The sequence below is a fragment of the Anolis carolinensis genome, chromosome 2 (genome assembly GCF_035594765.1).
Source record: "Anolis carolinensis isolate JA03-04 chromosome 2, rAnoCar3.1.pri, whole genome shotgun sequence".
Lineage (NCBI taxonomy): Eukaryota > Metazoa > Chordata > Lepidosauria > Squamata > Dactyloidae > Anolis > Anolis carolinensis.
This window is the reverse complement of record NC_085842.1, coordinates 213,236,218-213,257,030: the sequence shown is the minus strand read 5'-3', so window position 1 is coordinate 213,257,030 and position 20,813 is coordinate 213,236,218.

Genomic DNA, 20,813 nt, shown 5'->3' with positions numbered 1-20,813 from the left:
CTGTAGGAACAATTTGCAATCATCAGGTAAGGGATTTTCAAGGAATGATTTCTAACTACCAGGTAAGTAAAGCATACATGTGGCTGTACGTATTTCTGGCTAGGTCCTTTTTAACCATCCTGTTATGAGAAGATTAATTTATATTGACGTTCGAATGTATAGATTTCAATTTCTTTAGATAATAGAAATAATGATGATGGTGGTGATGATGATAGTGATGATTTTCAGATACCTCGTGGTGGGTATCTGAAAGATGGGAGAGACGTATTCTTCACTTGAGAAGACTCAACGTCAAAAAGATAAAAGAAAGAAGCACTGGTCCAGAAGAAAGAGTTACAAGGAATAGGATAAGAGTATTGAATCTGGCCATGATCTGGTGCCTCTGAAAAGGAATCATCTGCAGATCTGGGTCAACTTTTCTTGTGGGGGGAAGCCAATTCGCAGGACACAATGGGTGCCAGGGTTTCTTCTCTGAGCCAATGGGATGGAGGTCTGTGGCCCTTGCCGACATGCCCAGGGTAGCACTGACCGCCACTTTTGGGGTCGGGAAGGAATTTTCCTCCAGGGCCAATTGGCCCAGGACCCTGGAGGTTTTTCGCCTTCTTCTGGGCATCCGGCAGCGGCCACCAGTTAGGAATGTTATTAATCATATTACGTTTAAAACTTGCCAAATCGATCTTGGCAACTAGATCATGCAAAATTAATAAAAACCACAACCACAAAAACAGTTCTTTTTGTCTCTTTTTCTTTCATTTGGTTGTACTGCTCTCAAAGCATCAGTTCAGAAAGGGCAACATTTGCTCTCTGGTGGAACTCATTTTATGTCAGAAATCCTAAACTGGGATTAATACAGGATTCAGAAATCTTATTAACTTATGCTGGAGGAAGAACAGGTTGCATCCAGGCCTGTAGCGAGGGGTGGGTGGGTGTTTAGGGGTTCAATCCCCCCCTGAAATTTTTCAGGTTATTAAAAAAAACTTGGTTTACTCATGAATTTTAACTGGTTAACCAAATCCCCATGCTAAATCTATGAGACGTAAAACATTAAGAGTCTCTCCAGGCACTATCTCAAGCAGATATTGACAGGTCTGAACCCGGGGTGGGGGTGGGTGGGTGGGTGGGTCAGGGGTTCAACCCCCCCTGAAATTTTCAAAACTCCTCCCGAAATTTTTTTCTGGCTACGGCCCTGGTTGCATCTGTTTAAATACCATCACCTTGTATCAGTACCTCCTTCTGTGAGACTTCTTGCTTGCCTACACAATATAACTGTCCCCCTTTGCCCACCCCAATGGACACTGATTTGCCATGGGGTATATCCACCCAATGCTGTTGCACAGTTGAGACGAACAAGTTGACTTTCTTGGTTAACTTAAGTTTAATGGGGGAGCTCCACCAATATCCAGTAGGGCATTGAATGCTGGCCACCAAATACAGACTTTTGGGAAAATGTGGATATTGAAGCAGCTATTTCCAGAAGAGAGACAGTGAATGAATTGAGTGGTGTGCTTGACCCCTTCTTCTGGCTGTTGCTGCCTCTGCATCTTTCCCTTGCAAATCCTCCCTGAGATCCTAGAAAATTCTTGTTGGATGTACAATCGTTTGTACATGACATGAGGTACTGAGTCCGTCTCATCTTGTTGGATTTCTTGAGCCATCCATAAGCAGCCACCAAGTCCCGGAGTTACTTCTCCATCATCTGCTGTACATACAGAGACCCTATACATGTCTCCTACCATGTGGCTCTTGCAAATAGGGTCAAGTGATCAAGTGGCACATCATCCAGGGCCATTTCCAACCACATTTCAAAGGATGAAGCAGAAACTGCAATTCCTATCTTTTGGGGAGGTGTTATATATCTGAGGAATAGTTACTGCAACTTAAGAGTGCACCTTCACCATAGACTTAGTCCGGCTTGACACCACTTTAACTTTCATGACTCTATGCTATAGTTTTACAAGTTCTCTTTAGCCTTCTCTGCTGATGCTTCACCAAGCTATCTACAATTGGCATGCTTCCATAGCATTGAGCCACAGCAGTTCAAGTGGTGCCAAACTGCATTAATTCTACAGTGTAGATGCACCCTTAATTAGAAACACATCATTTTTCTCCATAGCAAGCAAATTGTGTGCAAGTGTCCTATTACTGCCTTTTCTGTGACCTATTTTCTAAATGCTAAGCATGAACCCCAAGGCAACTGAAGTTCATCATCAGCATTGAGCAACTAAGGTCATCTTAAAGAGTTTTCGGTTTGAACAAATGCTTTGAATGGAGAAGCAATGGGTATAGATAAAGAACTTGCCACGGATCCTTCCAAGAAATCCTTGGATTTGTAGTTTGTCAGAGGACTTTGACTTCTCCACCAGAGAACCCTCTAGGGAACTTTTCTACAATTCAAGAACTCTCTGGAAGGGAACACTTAAGGCTGGATCTACACTGCCATACAATCCAGTTCAAAGCTGAATATCTGGAATCAGAAACTGGATTATATTGCAGTGCAGAAGGGGCCTAAGTCTGTCACTAAACTACACATCCCAGGATTTCAAAGGTTGTGGCCATGACAGGTCAGAATGAATTCAAAATAGAGGATTGTTCTCCAGAAAGCAGGATAGACACTTGAAAAGTAGTCAACGTAAGTCTCCCTGCTGGCTTTGGGATTTTGAATTCAAAAACTGCCGCCTTTAAAAAGCCATTGTCTCCATCTGAAGAAGGAGATAAGGATGGGAGAGACAGTCCTTCTGGACCAGACCTATCGAAGCCAGTGTTGTGCTCCACAAAGGCCAAGCAACCGACTACAGAAAAACCACCAAGATCATCCATGCAATAAGAGTGCATGTCTCCTACTGGAGCTACTAAAAGACAAGGCCATCAAGAAATAAGAATAATTTCTTGTTAAAAAGAGGAAGTCAAGGGAGAGGATGGGAGGAGATGAGACAGAAAGCTTTTAGATTTTTTTAAATAAGAAAAAATACCCACCTCAGCATTGTTCAGAGTTGTCTCCACTCCACATGATGTCCCAAGCCATTTAACTCTAGATAAAAGCAAAGCAGAATCGCAGATGGTGAGGATTCTGGAGTTCGTAGTCACATAAATTGACTTCAGCCTCCAACAAGAAAAAGTCTTTCTGCCATTGCTGTTTATTATTTTCCTCTTTTCAGGTGTGTTTCTATTTCAAGAGACCATTCCATTGACTGCAAGAAAAGCTCTGGGGCCAGAGCATTAATCATTAAGCCATCCAAACTGTGGGGTTGGCAGGTATATTTTTCCCAGAGACCTGTAGCCAATGGCTCATGTAGCTTCCCAATCCATTACTTTAAATGGCATTGATCTTGAACAATGTTCCTCAAGCGGATGGTCCTATGGCCAGTGCTGTTTCCTGAGCCGTTGCCTGCTGGTTCCCTTGCAAATAATAATTAAAAAAAAACAACACCCGTACCTAATAGACATGAATTTTGTGCCAATCCATGGTACATTGTGGGGAAAGATATAGCCTGTCCCATTACATCATATAGTGTAAGAAGAACTACAGGATCTCAAATAATCTGACGATTCTGCAGAAAGGCAGCAAGGTAAGTGAGTTTGCAAAAGGTGAATATTGTATCTCTGAATGCGGCTTCTACTTCTTTTGTTGTTGCATGCTTTCAAGTCATTTCTTCTGAGGCTGAGAGAGGACCACTTGCCCAAAGTAGTTTTCCAAGAAGAGGAGAGTTTGAAGCCCAGTCTCCAGAGTCCTGATTCAACTCACTACATCATCCTGGCTCTCTCCTCTTTCTTTGTTGTTGTTTACCTTTAAGTTTTTTTTTCCATTTTACAGTGGGTTTTCTTGGAAAGATTTGTCCAGTGTGAGTTTGCTATTGCCTCTGAAGCGGGAGGGTTTTCCCTTGACAGAGAGATCGAGAAGAGATGGTATAGAGTCAGGACACAGAGAAAGAAGCACATGGGTTTGGGGAGGATTGAAGGTTCAAGGATTAAGTTATCAATTCCATGTATCTTCATCAACTTCAACTTGTTGGTTGGCTTTTGCCGTTGGCTCTGCCTGTTCACATCAACAGGGAGATTGGTGGGGAGATTATCATGATATATATAGTGAATCTATCCATGTATAATTTATCCATATATAATCAGTCCAATGCCCAAATAGCCAACCCAGGAAAGGATTAAGTTGGAGCGAGGACAGAATTCCAAGGGCTGAATTTTTAATGCCATCCTAGAAAGGGATCTGTCATCAGAGATTTAAAGATGGTTATCATATCCCAAAGCCAATGATAAGGAATCACAGGCTTAAATATGATGACCCAAAACCATTTACACTTACACTAGTGAGTGAACTCCCTCAGCAGTGACCTACCATCCTAAGAGACATAGTTGAACCCATTAGATTTTAAACCTTCATCTGTAAATTTGTTTTCTAACAATGTTTAATATTACTTTGCTTCATTATAAATTGTTTTATTAAAAGCTATTCATATTGAGTTTTATTAATAGATTTTAATAGTTTTTATGTATTAAGGTGGTCTTGAAAAAGCAACTTGACATGCTTGAATGAGTAATTCATATAAATAAATAAAGAGAGATGTATGGTGCTGGACCTTCTAGACAGCCATATAATCCAGAAAATCAAGGCAGATAATCCACATTATCTGCTTTGGACTGGGTTATCTGAGTCCACACTGCCATATAATCCAGTTCAAATCAGCTAATCGGGATTTTATACAGTTGTGTAGAATGGGCCTGAGATGCTCACTCTTTCTGTCTTTTTAAATATATATATATTTATTGGGCTTTTAATCTTATAAAATAAAATAAGTTTACAACGAAAGAGTGAGAACATTTTGGTTGTATAGAAAGTAGGAATACAAGGGAAAAGAGAGGCTAAGAGAGAGAGAAAAAAGAAAAAAAAGAAAAAAGATATATGCATGTATATATTTAAAAAGGAGATTCTATCTAACAATAGTGAATTCTAAAAGAAAAAAAAGAAGAAAAAAAAAGAAAGGATTAAATTTTTTTTAAAAAAAAGTTTGTTGACTTCCTTCTTACTTTGATAGTCCTATAATTTAAATCCAGTCCATATATTCTCGTTTCAGTTCTACTTCCCCACTGTCTTCTTCTATTCCTTGAGATTGCATACTTTCAACAAATGAGGTCTATCTTCACCTGTTTCAGATAATCTTTTACAAGGTCCCAGTTAGTTTCTGTCTTGGGTAAGCTGTGGTTGGGTGTTAACCAATATGTAAGTCGGTCCATATTCATAATCTTTCTCTCTTCTATCTTCAGAGTTACTGGGACCAGAACTTTCCAGTTGGTCTTGAGCTGAAAGAAACGAAATTTCTCCTTTTCTCATTACATCACTGTCTAGAGTTTCATTCAGAAAAAAAATTCAGTGTAATTTTCACTCTGATAAAGTAGGTCTGTGAGATAATTATCCTGATATTTATTTACCCTATTTATACCCCACCTTTCTCACCCCGAAGGGGACTCCAGTCAGCTTACACATGGCACAATTTGATGATCCAAAACACATACGGTAGAGTCTCACTTATCCAAGCCTCACTTATCCAAGCTTCTGGATTATCCAAGCCATTTTTGTAGTCAATATTTTCACTATATCGTGATATTTTGGTGCTAAATGCGTAAATACAGTAATTACAACATAACATTACTGTGTATTGAACTACGTTTTCTGTCAAATTTGTTGTATAACATGATGTTTTGGTGTTTAATTTGTAAAATCATAACCTAATTTGATGTTTAATGGGCTTTTCCTTAATTCCTCCTTATTATCCAAGATATTCGCTTATCCAAGCTTCTGCCGGCCCATTTAGCTTGGATAAGTGAGTCTCTACTGTATAAAATAAAGCTTAAAATATTAAAGATTTAAAAATTTAAAACATAAGCATTTAAAACATTACGAACAGTTAAAACCACGCCATCCAAAAAATCGTAGTCTAAAGCTGTTCCGAGGTCATTATACATATTAGACATCTATTATTGCACTGCACACAGTTATCCAAAAGCTTGATCCCAGAGCCAGGTTTTTACTTTCCTTCTGAAGGCCAGGAGGGAGGGGGCTGATCTTATATCTCTGGGGAGGGACTTCCACAGCCGAGGGGCCACCACTAAGAAGGCCATGCCTCGTGTCCCTGCCAGCCACAGAAACAGGCAGAACCGAGAGCAGGGCCTCCCCAGATGATCTTAATCTACGAGGTGTTTCATAAGCGGAGATATGTTCAGACAGGTAAGCTGGGCCAGAATAGTTTAGGGCTTTGTAGGCTAAAGCCAGCACTTTGAATTGTGCTCGATAGCAGACTGGCAGCCAGTGGAGTTGGCGTAACAGGGGAGTTGTGTGCTCCCTGTACGCTGCTCCGGTGACCAACCTGGCTACCACCCATTGGACCAATTGATTCTTCTGAACAGTCTTCAAAGGCAGCTACTTCTATAGGACCTATGGAACAAAAAAGTAGGCATATATGTGACCCCTTTTTCATTAGATCAAAAGGAAATTCTGCCTTTAAATTAAGTGACAACACTTTAGCCTGAACTATATGCACAGGTGGGCTTCAAACCTGTAGACTGGTTATTTATTTATTTATTTGCCCTATTTATACCCCGCTTTTCTCACCCCGAAAGGGACTCAAGGCGACTTACACATGGCACAATTCAATGCCCCAAAACACATATAAAATTAAAGCTTGAAATATTAAATATTTTTTTAAAAAAATTAAGACATAAAAATTTTAAACATTACAAATAGTTGAAAATCACGCCATCCAAAAAATCATGGTCTAAAGCCATTCCATGGTTATCTTATTAGAAAAACAGACATTACACACAAGGAAAATTTGCAGTTCAAAAATGAATCACTGGCTGGAAGAACTGAGGCCTGTCTTCAGGAAACACACCCGTCAGATAAGGGGAGTCACAGACCACTAATGAAAAGAAGATCCTATCAACAACTGTTATCTTTAAAAGCTTGAAATTCACAAACATGTGAACCACTTCAACAGAAAGGAGGAAACCATGAAAATGAACAAAATCTGGCTACCAGTATTAAAAAACTCAAAAATCAGAACAGTAAATAAGAAGCAATATTCTGAGACATGGGAACTAGGGGTAGTTAACAAAGAATGCCCCCAGGCAGAAAGTAGCCAGTAGATGTAGCCATTCAATGCAAATTAGGGTGATTAACTGGAACATTTACACTGGCCTCCAACTGATAAGAGTACTTCCTTCACCCTGGACTTCCCACAGATATATATATAAACATTACTTGCTTAGTTTCTCCATACCTCACAACCTCTGAGGATGCCTGCCAGAGATGTGGGCGAAACGTCAGGAGAGAATACTTCTAGAACATGACCATACAACAACCCTTTAAAAGCTTGCTTTTTAGATTATTTTTCAAAGAGACTCCTCAAAGTATAGTCCAATAATAGTCAAAGATGTTAAAGATGCAATGTGCCACCTAATCCAATCCTAGAAGAAGCACCTCAGTGTACCACATTTTAATGCTGGTCCAGATCAGAATCAAATACAATGCCAAATCTGAGATTGCCAAGTACGGGTGCATCCCAAGAATACAAGGCGGGCAGTGATGGGGCACAACGTGCATTGGTTGGGGTGGGGGAACAAGCTCTTTCCTGAAAACTCTAGTGAGAAGCCTGCCTCATCCATTCATATCGGTATGCATCCCATATTTTTTTAGGACTGGATGGATACTATATTGAGATGGGATGCACACTCTCCTCATTACACCTGATTATTATGATTCTTATGATTTGAAAATACTGCACTTTATTGGACATTCCATAGCCTATTGCAAAACATAATTTATTGCATAAGTATTGGAACATAACTGCACCCAGTCTGTGGGCACATATCCTTTTGGCAAATGTGAATCTCCTGTAATCTGTGGAGACCACCTTTGGGAAACGTCTAGTTAAGAAAAGCATGACCTTGTTAGAAGTCAACTGTTTTAACTAGTGATATTCACAATCATGGCACACAGGTGACTTCAGCTGTTAAAGTGAAGAACCATGTCTTTAGACTGTCAAGGGTAAAGACATGTCCCTACAAACATATATTTGGTTAGCAGAGGATGGTTGTTTGTTTGCAATTGAAGTTTCCCAAAAGATATATACTCCCTTTAAACCTCTTAGTTAAAATATGCACTCAGAGTTTTCTAAGGTCCATACCCTTCCCTTGGTGCATTTACACTATGGAATGAATGCTCTTGGATCTTATTTTAAATACCACAGCTCCATACTATGTGGTCCTGGGAGTTATAGTTTCCCAAAGTCCATATCGTTCTCTGTGGGGCAGCCAAGGGGGAGGAGAAAGAGAGAAAGAGAGAGACCATCGCCACTTTCCATCCCCCCATCCCTGTTTCCTTTCTTCCAGAATTGAAGACACATAACAGCTGACATTGCAAAGAGAGGTTTTTTCCCCACAAGGAGGGATGGTGGGCAGTGCCTAGTGATTAAAGTGTGATGGCAAATCTACTGAAAGAATGCTGAGTACCATGGAGTACCACAGATACATTTAACCACGTGATAAAGGTAGGGAAATCATCCATTTCATTTAAAAACTGAGTGAGACTGAGCTCTACACTTCCCTGCTTCAATGTGATGAAGTGATAGTCGTGTCCACCTCTGGGGGTTGGTGCTCATCTCCATTTTTAAGCTGAAGAGCCGGTGTTGTCCATAGACACCTCCAAGGTCATGTGGCCGACATGACTGCATGGAGCGCCGTTACCTTCTCGCAGGAGCGGTACCTATTGATCTACTCACATTTGCATGTTGGCAGAAGCTGGGGGTAAAAGTGGAAGCTCACCCTGCTCCCCGGATTTGAACTGCCAACCTTTCAGTCAGCAAGTTCAGCAGTTCAGCGGTTTAACCCACAGTGCCACTGGGGAATAATCCATCCCATTTCACCTTGATATAGGACTAGACCATTTAGTTCAGATTTCTGCCTTAATTTGCAAATAGGAAAATATTGTTTTCTCCTCATTCTTCCCTATGTATGTTAATCTGAGTGACAAATTGTGAGCAACTTTGGTTGATATGTAATGCATAATGTTTATGACTCATCATGTTCTATCTCACTGATAGCAGCATCTAACCTGTGTTTGCTATGTACTTTGGCAGAGCAAAGAAAAGCAAACCAACAAATAAACATGCATAACTACACCCCAAGAATGATAGGCTGTACTTAACATCTAAGTATAGGACTCTATATATCTATATCTTAAATTTTCAGCAGTCATTTCTAGAGCTCTGATTATCTATTTCATTATGTTTCTGGGGAAGAAAATATCTCCTGCATAAGAACGCAAGTATTTGATGTGGGGCCTGCTTTTGATATGGTGTTGGAAAGGTATCATGTTTAAGGATTATAACCGGGATGGTTTAAGAAAAGATAAGAATAAAGCAGTCCCTGAAAAGAGGAAATATTGAACAAGATTGAATATCTCTATTTCGGCGCTTTAGGAACCTCTGAGTTGTCTCCAGGAAAAGGAGACAACAAGGGGTGATTAAAATACGTGAAAGAATTAAAAATGAACAAAAAGACATCTGTAGAAGACTTGGCAACTGGCACAGAATGGATTATGAAGGCAAACAGTGAAGCTTAAGTCTGCATGGGTGACAAAGGCTGCATTGAGACGCCACACTACTAAGGATGAAGGGGCATGTGTGCTCATGCCAACTAGGAGGAACTGGTTGTGGTTGTGATAAATGGGCTACATTTGTCTGGTTTTTGTGATGCGGCAGCTAAAAAAGCCAATGGGAGTCTAATGTGTAGGAGTCTAATGTGTAGATCCAAGGAAGTCATTCTACCCCTCTGTTCTGTTGTCTTGGTCAGACCACACCTGGAATACTGTGTTCAATTCTGGGCACCACAATTGAAGGAAGATGTTGATAAGCTGGAATGTGTCTAGAGGAGGGTGACTAAAATGATCAAGGGTCTGGAGAACAAGCCCTATGACGAGAGGCTTAAAGCGCTGGACATATTTAACCTTCAGAAGATAAGGTTGAGAGGCGACATGATAGCCATGTATAAATATGTGAGGGGAAGTCACAGGGAGGAGGAAGCAAGCATGTTTTTTGCTGCCCTGGAGTCTAGGATGCGGAACAATGGCTTTAAACTACAGGAAAGGAGATTCCACCTGAACATTAGGAAGAACGTCTTAACTGTGAGAGCTGTTCAGTAGTGGAACTCTCTGCCCCGGAGTGTGGTAGAGGCTCCTTCTTTGGAGGCTTTTAAACAGAGGCTGGATGGCCATCTGTCGGGGGTGCTTTGAATGCGATTTCCTGCTTCTTGGCAAGGTGTTGGACTGGATGGCCCACAAGGCCTCTTCCAACTCTATGATTCTATGATTGTGCATCTGAATAATGTGACAGGAACTGATACGAAGAGAGGTGGGCAGGCAGGGGAATTGAACCAAGGAGAGAGGCAGTAGCTTCATGCATCCCAGATTCTCAGACAAATGCAAACTAAAATGAATGTGCAATACAATTTGCATATATTTATTGCATCCATTAAGTACCCCAACCTAAGTTAAATACTCTCATCTCAAATTGATCGTCAGGTTGAGATTCAGCTGTGTGTTACACCCGCAGAGAAAGAGGTGGGATATAAATAAAATGATGAGTGAATTTGTCAACAAGTGTGTGCTACTCTAATCAACAAGACTGATGAATATTTCTCTTGATTTGGATCATACAAATTACTGTTCCAGTAGGGGGCAGTGCTGAATCACTGCAAAATGTCAGAGTGACGAGAGGATATGTGACTATGGAAATACAGTAGAGTCTCGCTTATCCAACATAAACCGGCCAGCAGAATGTTGGATAATAAAGAGGGATTTAGGAAAAGCCTATTAAACGTCAAATTATGCTATGATTTTACACATTAAGCACCAAAACATCATGTTTTACAACAAATGACAGAAAAAGCAGTTCAATACATGGTAACGTTATGTAGTATTTATGAATTTAGCACCAAAACATCGCAATGTATTGAAAACATTGACTACAAAAACACTGATTACTAAAATATTGACTACAAATAAAGATAGAATTGCATAAAATGAATTTACAGTACAGTAGAGTCTCACTTATCCAATGTTCTGGATTATCCAATGCATTTTTGTAGTCAATGTTTTCAATGCATTGTGATATTTTGGTGCTAAATTCGTAAATACAGTAATTACATAGCATTAATGTGTAATGAACTACTTTTCTGTCAAATTTGTTGTATAACATGATGTTTTGGTGCTTAATTTGTAAAATCATAACCTATTTTGATGTTTAATAGGCTTTTTCTTAATCCCTCCTTATTATCCAACATATTTGCTTATCCAACGGCCCGTTTATGTTGAATAAGTGAGACTCTACTGTAATAACATTATTGAAAGTTAAATCCATAAAAAGTTCAGTCCTGTGAAGATTTTTAAAAAATCTGTGATCCTTGCCTGCCTAGAGAAACAGCTGTGGATCCGAGCGGGAGGCAGATTGCGTTGGATAATACAGAACGTTGGATGACTGAAGGTTGAATAAGCGAGATTCTACTGTAGTTCATTTTAGTTGGATGGATAAAACAAAAGTCATTCTTTAATGAAGTCGCTTTTTATCTTCTGTTCCTCTCCCCAATCCTGGGTCCCCAGCTTGAGCCCTGTTAGCCCCCTTCCCTCCTTTACAGGGCCCATTTTGTAGCCAGTCACAAGAAATCACACTTTCCTATCAATGTTTGGTTGCATTAATTGTTTACACCAAAGATGTCTTTGTGCCTGCAAATGGCACCATCAAGCAGTCTTTATAGGTAACCCTACCAATGTCTTGTTGTTTTATTGTTCTCTTCAGAAGAATATTGACAAACTAGAACATGTCCAGAAAAGTGTGACCAAAACGATTTAAGGTTTGGAAACCAAGCCTTATGAGGAATGGCTTAGGGAGCTGGGTATCTTTAACTTGGAGAAATGAAGGCTGAGAGAAGACATGGTAGTCATGTTTCAATATTTGGAAGAATGTCACATTGAGTAGGGGACAAACTTGTTTTCTGCTGCTCTGTAGACTAGGACATGGAGCAATACAAATTGTAGGAAGAGAGATTCCACCTAAACATGAGGAAAAACTTCCAGATAGTAAGAGCTTTTTGGCAGGGGAATATGATGTCTCGGAAAGGGGTGCTCTTTCTCTTGAGGTTTTTAAGTAGAGGCTGGATGGCCATCTATTGGAGGTGCTTTGATTGTGTGCTTCTGCATAGCAGGGGGTTGGACTGAATGGCCCCTTTTTAAGGGCATTAAAGGTGATACAATCAAAATGGTCTTTTCTGTGATATTTTTGTCATTCTACTATTGATTAGTCAGGCTGAATCTACACTGCCCTATATCCCAGGATCTAATCCCAGATTTTCTGCTTTGAACGGGATTATATGAGTCCACATTGCCAGATAATTTGAGATAAGAATATAGTCAGGAATCAGATCCTGTGATACAGGACAGTGTAGATCCAGTGTCAATGTAAAGTTTTTGAGGGCAGAGAAGAATTTATGCACCTAATCAGAAGTGATACTGATTTCATACTAACTTTAACTTCCTGAGAAAATGGTTTCTATTTCCAGTCTAAATCCTACTTTCTCTAATCCTTGTGGTCTTTCCTCCCTTTGTTGTTGTTCTCTGCCAATCTTTTCCCTCATTCCCTCTGATCTATCAGTCCCTTCCTCCTCTACTGGTATGACCAAACTTACCATATATACTCGAGTATAAGCTGAGTTTTTTAGCTCTTTTTTAGGGCTGAAAAAGCCTCCCTCAGCTTATACGCGAGTGAGGGTTCTGGCTGGTTTATATTCAGTTTGGCTTATTCTTGAGTATATAGGTAATCAGAGTTAGACAGTCTTATCTTATTCAAGTCTTATTATTATCTTAAATTACAGTTTTATGTAAATATTCAAAAATATTTAACCTACTGATGCCTCAATTAATGTAATTTTATTCGTATATTTTATTTTTATTTTTGAAATTTACCAGTAGCTGCTGCATTTCCCACCCTCATCTTATATTTTATTTATTTATTTATTTCTGGTGTTTCTACCAGAGTCTTAGGGGACTCAGGGCGGCTTACAAGTTGGCAACACAGTGCCATCACATCAACAATACAATAGGCATTAAAAACTAAAAACATTTAAAACATCATAAAAACCAATATACAATAATAAACATTACCATGCACCGAGGTAATGTCCTTTCATTCACTAGACCTTGTTAATCCAGAGTCTTAAAAACCGAAGTCAAAACACAAGTCAATAAGTTTTCCCAGGTATATATACAGTATATGGAGATGGACATATTGCACTGAGAAAACCAAAGATTTTAAAATTCCTGATGAATTTGTAGTACTTTAGTTTGAACAAGCACAAAAATTTTATTTATAGGATCTATTCATTTCCTTAAAATATATTATAGCAAAAGTTGCAAAATGCATTTGATATAAAAATAATTACACAGCTGACCAAAAAAATCCTGGTATCTTGGTTTTTAGATCTGTTTCTGGGCTTGTTGGGGTGTTGATTCAGAAAATTGCATTGGACAGACCACATCAGTTCTATCTTTTATGGGTGACCAGATGAAGTTTAGAGCTGATATGAGGGAAACTAGTATCATATTTGGAATTAGCAGGTGAAATATATCAGAAACATGGCAAACATTTGGCACCGATGTGTGTTGGCCAATGCATTCATCTGTTCATTTATTTAACCTTTTGTAGGTTCTGTTCATGACCAGGGAAGAGCCAGAAGTGAATCTGACCTACTCCCTTGTTCAAGGAGCTCCATTGGCTGCCATTTATTTTCCGGTCCCAATTCAAGGTGCAGACCATCACCTATAAAGCCCTAAACGGTTTGGAACCCACCTACCTTCGTGACCGTATCTCCTATCATAAACCTGCCCAATCCCTTCGATCGTCAGGGGAGGCTCTCCTGTCGCCACTGCCAATATCTCAGGCCCGCCTTGTGGGAACAAGGGAGAGGGAGTTGTCTGCTGTGGCTCCCCGATTGTGGAACTCACTGCCTGGTGAGATTAGGCAAGCCCCCACACTAGCAGCCTTTAAGAAAGACCTGAAAACATGGCTCTTCCGTTGTGCCTTTGGAGAGTAATCACTACATACATCCCTTTTGTTGCTCTCCTTCAATATTTGTCCTCCAGATTGCACCGCCACTTTATGACCCTGTCCTCTGTGGTTTTTACTCCTATTTCCTTTCTCACCTCGAGTTTTAATCTAGTGTTTATGTGGCCCGCCCTTGGTTTTATTGTTCTTTTGATCTTGTTTAATGTAGTGTATATTTTCTTTTATTGTGTTGTTTAATGTGCTATGATTTGTTGTTCTATTATATTTTGTTATATTGCATTGTTCTGGGCATGGCCCCATGTAAGCCGCCCCGAGTCCCCGTTGGGGAGATGGTGACGGGGTATAAATAAAGTTTATTATTATTATTATTATTATTATTATTATTATTATTATTATTTATTACTCTGAGGTGCATACCATTTATTTCAACATAAATTAGTATTACGGGTTGCCTTTGCCTTTGGCTGCATCTGCACTGTAGAATTAATGCATTTTATCAATACTTCAACTGCTCAATGTTATAGAGCTATTGGCAGTATAGTTTTATCAGGTCTCTAACATTCTCTATTAAAGGGTTCTAGTGCTTCACCAAACTACTGTCTATATATGTGTGCCTGTGTATCCTCATAGGACAATTATCTTCCCAGTTGATTCTGCTTTTAAGTTGTTGGCATGTGAGGTTTCCCTTTCCTCCCCCTTGTAACTTCCTGTTCTCAACATCTGTATTTTGTTGCATTTGCTTCTTGATGCAAGTCAAAGATGTTGCTCTGTATGCAGTTGGTCCAATTGGGTTAAAGTCCATAGTGACAATTTTTTGTTTTCTGCAGAGATGTTGAGAAGTTCCTATTTGCTTGTCATTTTATGTTTTTCATCTGGTAAGTGATTCACTCCCATAACTTATATCAACCTTTGCAGTCTTGGAGTTTATTTTTTTCAAACTTGGCCTGAAATACAACACTATTTGTTTTTATGCATGTATGTAGATACAACAATTTCTGAAGGAGTGGAAATGGCACCATAGAGGTGTTCTTTGCCATTGTGTACAGAATCTTTATATCATGTACGTCTTGTGTCAATTCAGTTCCTGAAAAACTGTAAAAGATCAATGAAAGCCTTTAAGAGGATTTTGCAGTTGTCTTAGGGCCCTTCCAGACAAGCCCTATATCCCAGGATCTGATCCCAAGTTTTCTGTTTATCCCAGATTATCTGGCAGTGTGGATTCATATAATCCAGTTTAAAGCAGAAAACCTGGGATCAGATCCTGGGATATAGGGTCTGTCTGGAAGGGTCCTACATCAGAATGAGGAAGAGTGCATAAACTCTGTGACTGCATGTTTGTTTTTGCCTGAGCCTTTTTGGGAAGGGCAAGATCTCTGTTGAGCGCAAACTGCTTTTACATTTTGAATTGGGTTTATAGCAACTGAAGCAAGCTGAAGAATAAAAGCAAAAGAGAAAATGATATTTTAAAATGCATCTGAGAAAGTAGAGTACAGATACATCTACACTGCAGAATGAATGCAGTCTGGCACCACTTTAACTGCGATGGCTCAATGCTATGGAATAATGGGATTTGTAGTTTGTGACGGCGCTAGCACTCTTTGGCAGAGAAGACTAGAGACCTTGTAAAGCTATATCTCAGGATCTGATCCCAAGTTTTCTGTTTATCCCAGATTATCTGGCAGTGCGGATTCATATAATCCAGTTTAAAGCAGAAAACCTGGGATCAGATCCTGGGAATCTGGAAGGGCCCTGAGTGATATATAGTTACCCTGCTCACCATGTTCAGTTTACGTGACTTAATTAAACCATCAATTTAATCAACATTTAAATGTCTAGACAAAGATAAGAAACTGGATAACAAATAAATTGTAAAATGTCTTTGTCCATCTACATTTGTGCTATATCTTTTACTGTGTTCTTCCAACTTTTCTACATACAGTAGAGTCTCACTTATCCAACATAAACGGGCCAGCAGAATGTTGGATAAGCGAATATGTTGGATAATAAGGAGACATTAAGGAAAAGTCTATTAAACATCAAATTAGGTTATGATTTTACAAATTAAGCACCAAAACATCATGTTATACAACAAATTTGACAGAATAAGTAGTTCACTACACATTAATGCTGTATAGTAATTACTGTATTTACGAATTTAGTGCCAAAATATCACAATGCATTGAAAACATTGATTACAAAAATGCGTTGGATAATCCAGAACGTTGGATAAGCGAGTGTTGGATAAGTGAGACTCTACTGTATTGTGATAAAAGCATGCCTTGGGAGGCAGGTTTTGCAGAAAATTCATTCCATTTTCTAATCATGAATTATTTTTGATTCAGTTGATGAAATCTTCAACTACTCTGTTCTTCTTTTTTTTCCCTAGGGTTTGCTCTGAATCAATCTCTGGATGTGGTGGTCTGGGTGGGACAGCCAGTTAGTCTTACCTGTTCACAGGTGAAAACCAATAATGTGTACATGTCCTGGTACAAGCAAGAAAGGGTGAAAGATGCTCGCCTTCAGCTGATTATTTTAACATCAGAAGGTTCTACGGGAGACCCAGCCATTGAGAAGGAATTTCAAGGCCGTTTCAGTAGCACTGGCATGACACAATATGCATTGCCTCTGTCTTTGAAGAATGCCCAGCTGGGAGACACGGGCACCTACTTCTGTGCAAAGCAAGATTACACAGAGAGGTAATTGCTGAGGAAGCCAAGCATAAACCTTCTCACAGCAGAATGCAAATACAGTAGAGTCTCACTTATCCAACACTCACTTATCCAATGTTCTGGATTATTCAATGCATTTTTGTAGTCAATGTTTTCAATATATCATGATATTTTGGTGCTAAATTTGTAAATACAGAAATTACTACATAGCATTACTGTGTATTGAACAACTTTTTCTGTCAAATTTGTTGTATAACATGATGTTTTGGTGCTTAATTTGTAAAATCATAACCTATTTTGATGTTTAATAGGCTTTTTCTTAATCTCTCCTTATTATCCAACATATTCACTTATCCAACGTTCTGCCGGCCCGTTTACGTTGGGTAAGTGAGACTCTACTGTATGTACACAGCACCAGCTCAAAATATTTTGGGACTTGACAAATAAAATATTGACTGCATTCCTTTGTGTGTATGAGATTTGTATGTGTGTGTATGTGTCTTCAATTATATAATAATAATAATAATAATAATAATAATAATAATAATAATAATAATAATATTTTTGTATGCCGCCTCCATCTCCCCAGCAGGGGACTCGGGCGGCTCACATGGGGAACAAGCCCAATATAATCACATAAAATCATAAAATAACAATTTAGACATCAGACAACACAATTTAAAAACAATTTAAACAACTCATAGTTAAAATCGACATAGTTAAAATGTTAAACAATCATCCAGGCATTATAGGATAACATCTGGGCGATAATCAAAACTGATTTAGGGAGTGTCTATTACAAATAGGGCATACATCAAATAGATACAACAGGTAGGGAAGATAAATCTGAATGGGAATCAAACTAAAAAGTAAGTAGGGCAAGTTTCAGTGTTGATATGGACCAGGTTATAACGGACTTGTCTACTCAAAAGCACAACAGAACAGCAGTTATCTGTCAACTTAGGCATTTCATAGGGTTGTCTAAGGCAAGAAATACTCAGTGGTGTTTTGCCCAGTTTTTGCTCTGAAACATAGCCTATGGCACTTTATATTCAATTATTCTAGCCAATTCTACTAGAGAAATTATATTATTTAGCTGGTATTGTACCACCTGATATCCGTGGGGAAGTAGCAGTCAGCAATGAAAGGACCAAGGCGTTGACATTCTGGCCCATCCTCTGTTCGGATATCAGCCAGCATGCCAACGTATTAAATCAAGAAATAATAATAATAATAATAATAATAATAATAATAATAATAATAATAATAATAACACTTTACAGTAGAGTCTCACTTATCCAAGCCTCGCTTATCCGAGCTTCTGGATTATCCAAGCCATTTTTGTAGTCAATGTTTTCAATATATCGTGATATTTTGGTGCTAAATTCATAAATACAGTAATTACAACATAACATTACTGTGTATTGAACTACTTTTTCTGTCAAATTTGTTGTATAACATGATGTTTTGGTGCTTAATTTGTAAAATCATAACCTAATTTGATGTTTAATAGGCTTTTCCTTAATCCATCCTTATTATCCAAGACATTTGATTATCCAAGCTTCTGCTGGCCCGTTTAGCTTGGATAAGTGAGACTCTACTGTATTTATATTCCACCCTATCTCCCCAAGGGGACTCAGGGCGGATCACAGTACACATACACTGCAAACATTCAATGCCGTTTGGACAGACAGGACAGAACAGAAGGGAAGGAGGTATGTTGTGTCGAAGTCCAGCTTCAATGCCATGAAGGTTGTGCTTGGATTCAGCCACAGGGGGGTGCTGTTGCTCCATTCTCTATGACGAAGAGCTATCAGGACTTCTTTCTTTTGGTCACCGGCATTTCTGGTCTTTTTCTTTTATGGTGTCTTAAAATACCTGCCCTGCTTATTAGTGGTACCTAATTTCTCTACTTATAGTTCAAAGCTGTTTTCAAACTGCTTAGGTAAACAGTGAGCTGGGCTTGACAGTTGGATGCTCACCCCAACCAGGCTTCGAACTGGCCACCTTTCGATTGGTAGATCTTATTACTGCTCGTGATTTACCAGCCATGCTAAAGCTTCCTATGATCTACAGAGATACTTGCAGGAACACTTCAGCAAGTGAGAGTCCAAAAGTGGCAGGCTAAAACCCAGAATCTCAAACAGTGGCTGATACGGAAGAGAAACTCCCCCTTGGGCACACAGAAGACTGGGTGACCTGGAAGGCGCTGAACAGACTGCACGAGATGCAGAGCCAATCTTAAGAAATGGGGCTTCAAAGTGGAGTCCACAACATGCAAATGTGGAGAAGAGAAAACCACAGACCACCTATTACAACACAGTCTGAGCCCTGCCACACACACAATGGAGGAACTTCTTATAGCAACACCAGAGGCACTCCAAGTGGCCAGCTACTGGTCAAATAACATTTAGTATAATGCCAAGTTTTTAACTTTGTGGTTTTTCTGTACATTATGGCTGTAGTCTCAATTCACTTCTGACACAATAAATAAAAAAAAAAATAGCCAATTTTACTGTGACACTGTGTGCCTTCCGACAAAAGACAAGGTAAGCAAGATATGTCATAAGCACGTCTTACTGAGCATGCAAATGAACAGTTACACAGGGGGGAAAGGAGAGCAGATAAGCCTGCCTCATTACTCCCAAAATATTAAAGCATATAGATCTCTAAAAATGTGGAAGTTGATGAAAAATAAAAAGTCACCTGGAAATATTTTGGAAGAAGTCTTAACATGGTTACTAGATGGTTCACAGTTTTAGGCAAGGTTTAGGTCCCTTCTAAACTGCCACATAATCCAGTCCAAAGCAAATAATTTGGATTTTATATGGTAGTGTAGAAGGGTCCTAAATTAATATGTCTGTTTCATTTCATACATATGCAAATCTATATAGTAAAGGTTAAGGTAAAGGTTTTTCCCTGACATTAAGACTAGTGTCTGACTCTGGGGTTTGATGCTCATCTCCATTTCTAAGCCGAAGAGCCAGCGTTGTCTATAGACTCCTCCAAGTTCATGTGGCCGGCATGACTGCGTGGAGCACCGTTACATTTCTACCAGAGATGTATTTGTCAATCTACTCACATATGCACGTTTTTGAACTGCTAGATTGGCAGAAGCTGGGGCTAACAGCGGAAGCTCACCCAACTCCGTGGATTCGGACAACCACCGACCTTTCGGTCAGAAAATTCGGCAACCCAGCAGTTTAACCCGCTGAGCCAATGAAGACTCCCGCATATCTATCATCTATCTATCTATCTATCTATCTATCTATCTATCTATCTATCTATGAAATGAAACATAGTTAATGTGAATTAAAAAATTCAGAAATATGTTGAAGTGTTCACTTTTGGGGTGTAAGAACCTATCCCAGCTCTTTCCCTTTTTCAGCTAGCTCTGGTAACATTTTCTGTTAAAGGTGGCCCTATCTAAGATGCCATATGCATTAATCATTAATCACATTATATTGCTGTGTAGCTATGATTCCTATGGGTTTAAGCAGCTTAAAACTTTCTGTGGGTGTTAGTTAACACAAGAAGACTCTCATTCAATCTAGTCATTCATGGCCAATCCAGGTTGGGTTATGTCAAATAGACTGCTGGACAGTGAAAATGGAGAGGGCGGTTGAATCCTAAGAAACCAGCTCCTATTTCTTTTGTATTTGGAATTTTAAAAAACTGGTGGGTGGAGCTGGGAGAAACGTATTTCTTTTGTTGTATGTCTTCAGTCATTTCTGACTTACAATGACCCGATCATAGGGTTTCCTTGACAAGTATGAATGTGACCTGTCCAAATAATGTCTGTTAATTGTTTCTGTACCAATATTCTGATCAGACCCTTTAGCTGATCATTTCCAGTAGAGGGCAATGCTGTATAAACACCCCAGCAATGTAATCTCCTTACAAAAATGTCTATTTTGTGTCTCTTGGCATTTGCAATAGAATAAAGCACATCTTGCCTCTGAAAAATATGCAACAAAATGTACTATTAAAAATATAGGTAGTCCCCTCAATTTTTCATGAGGGGAAT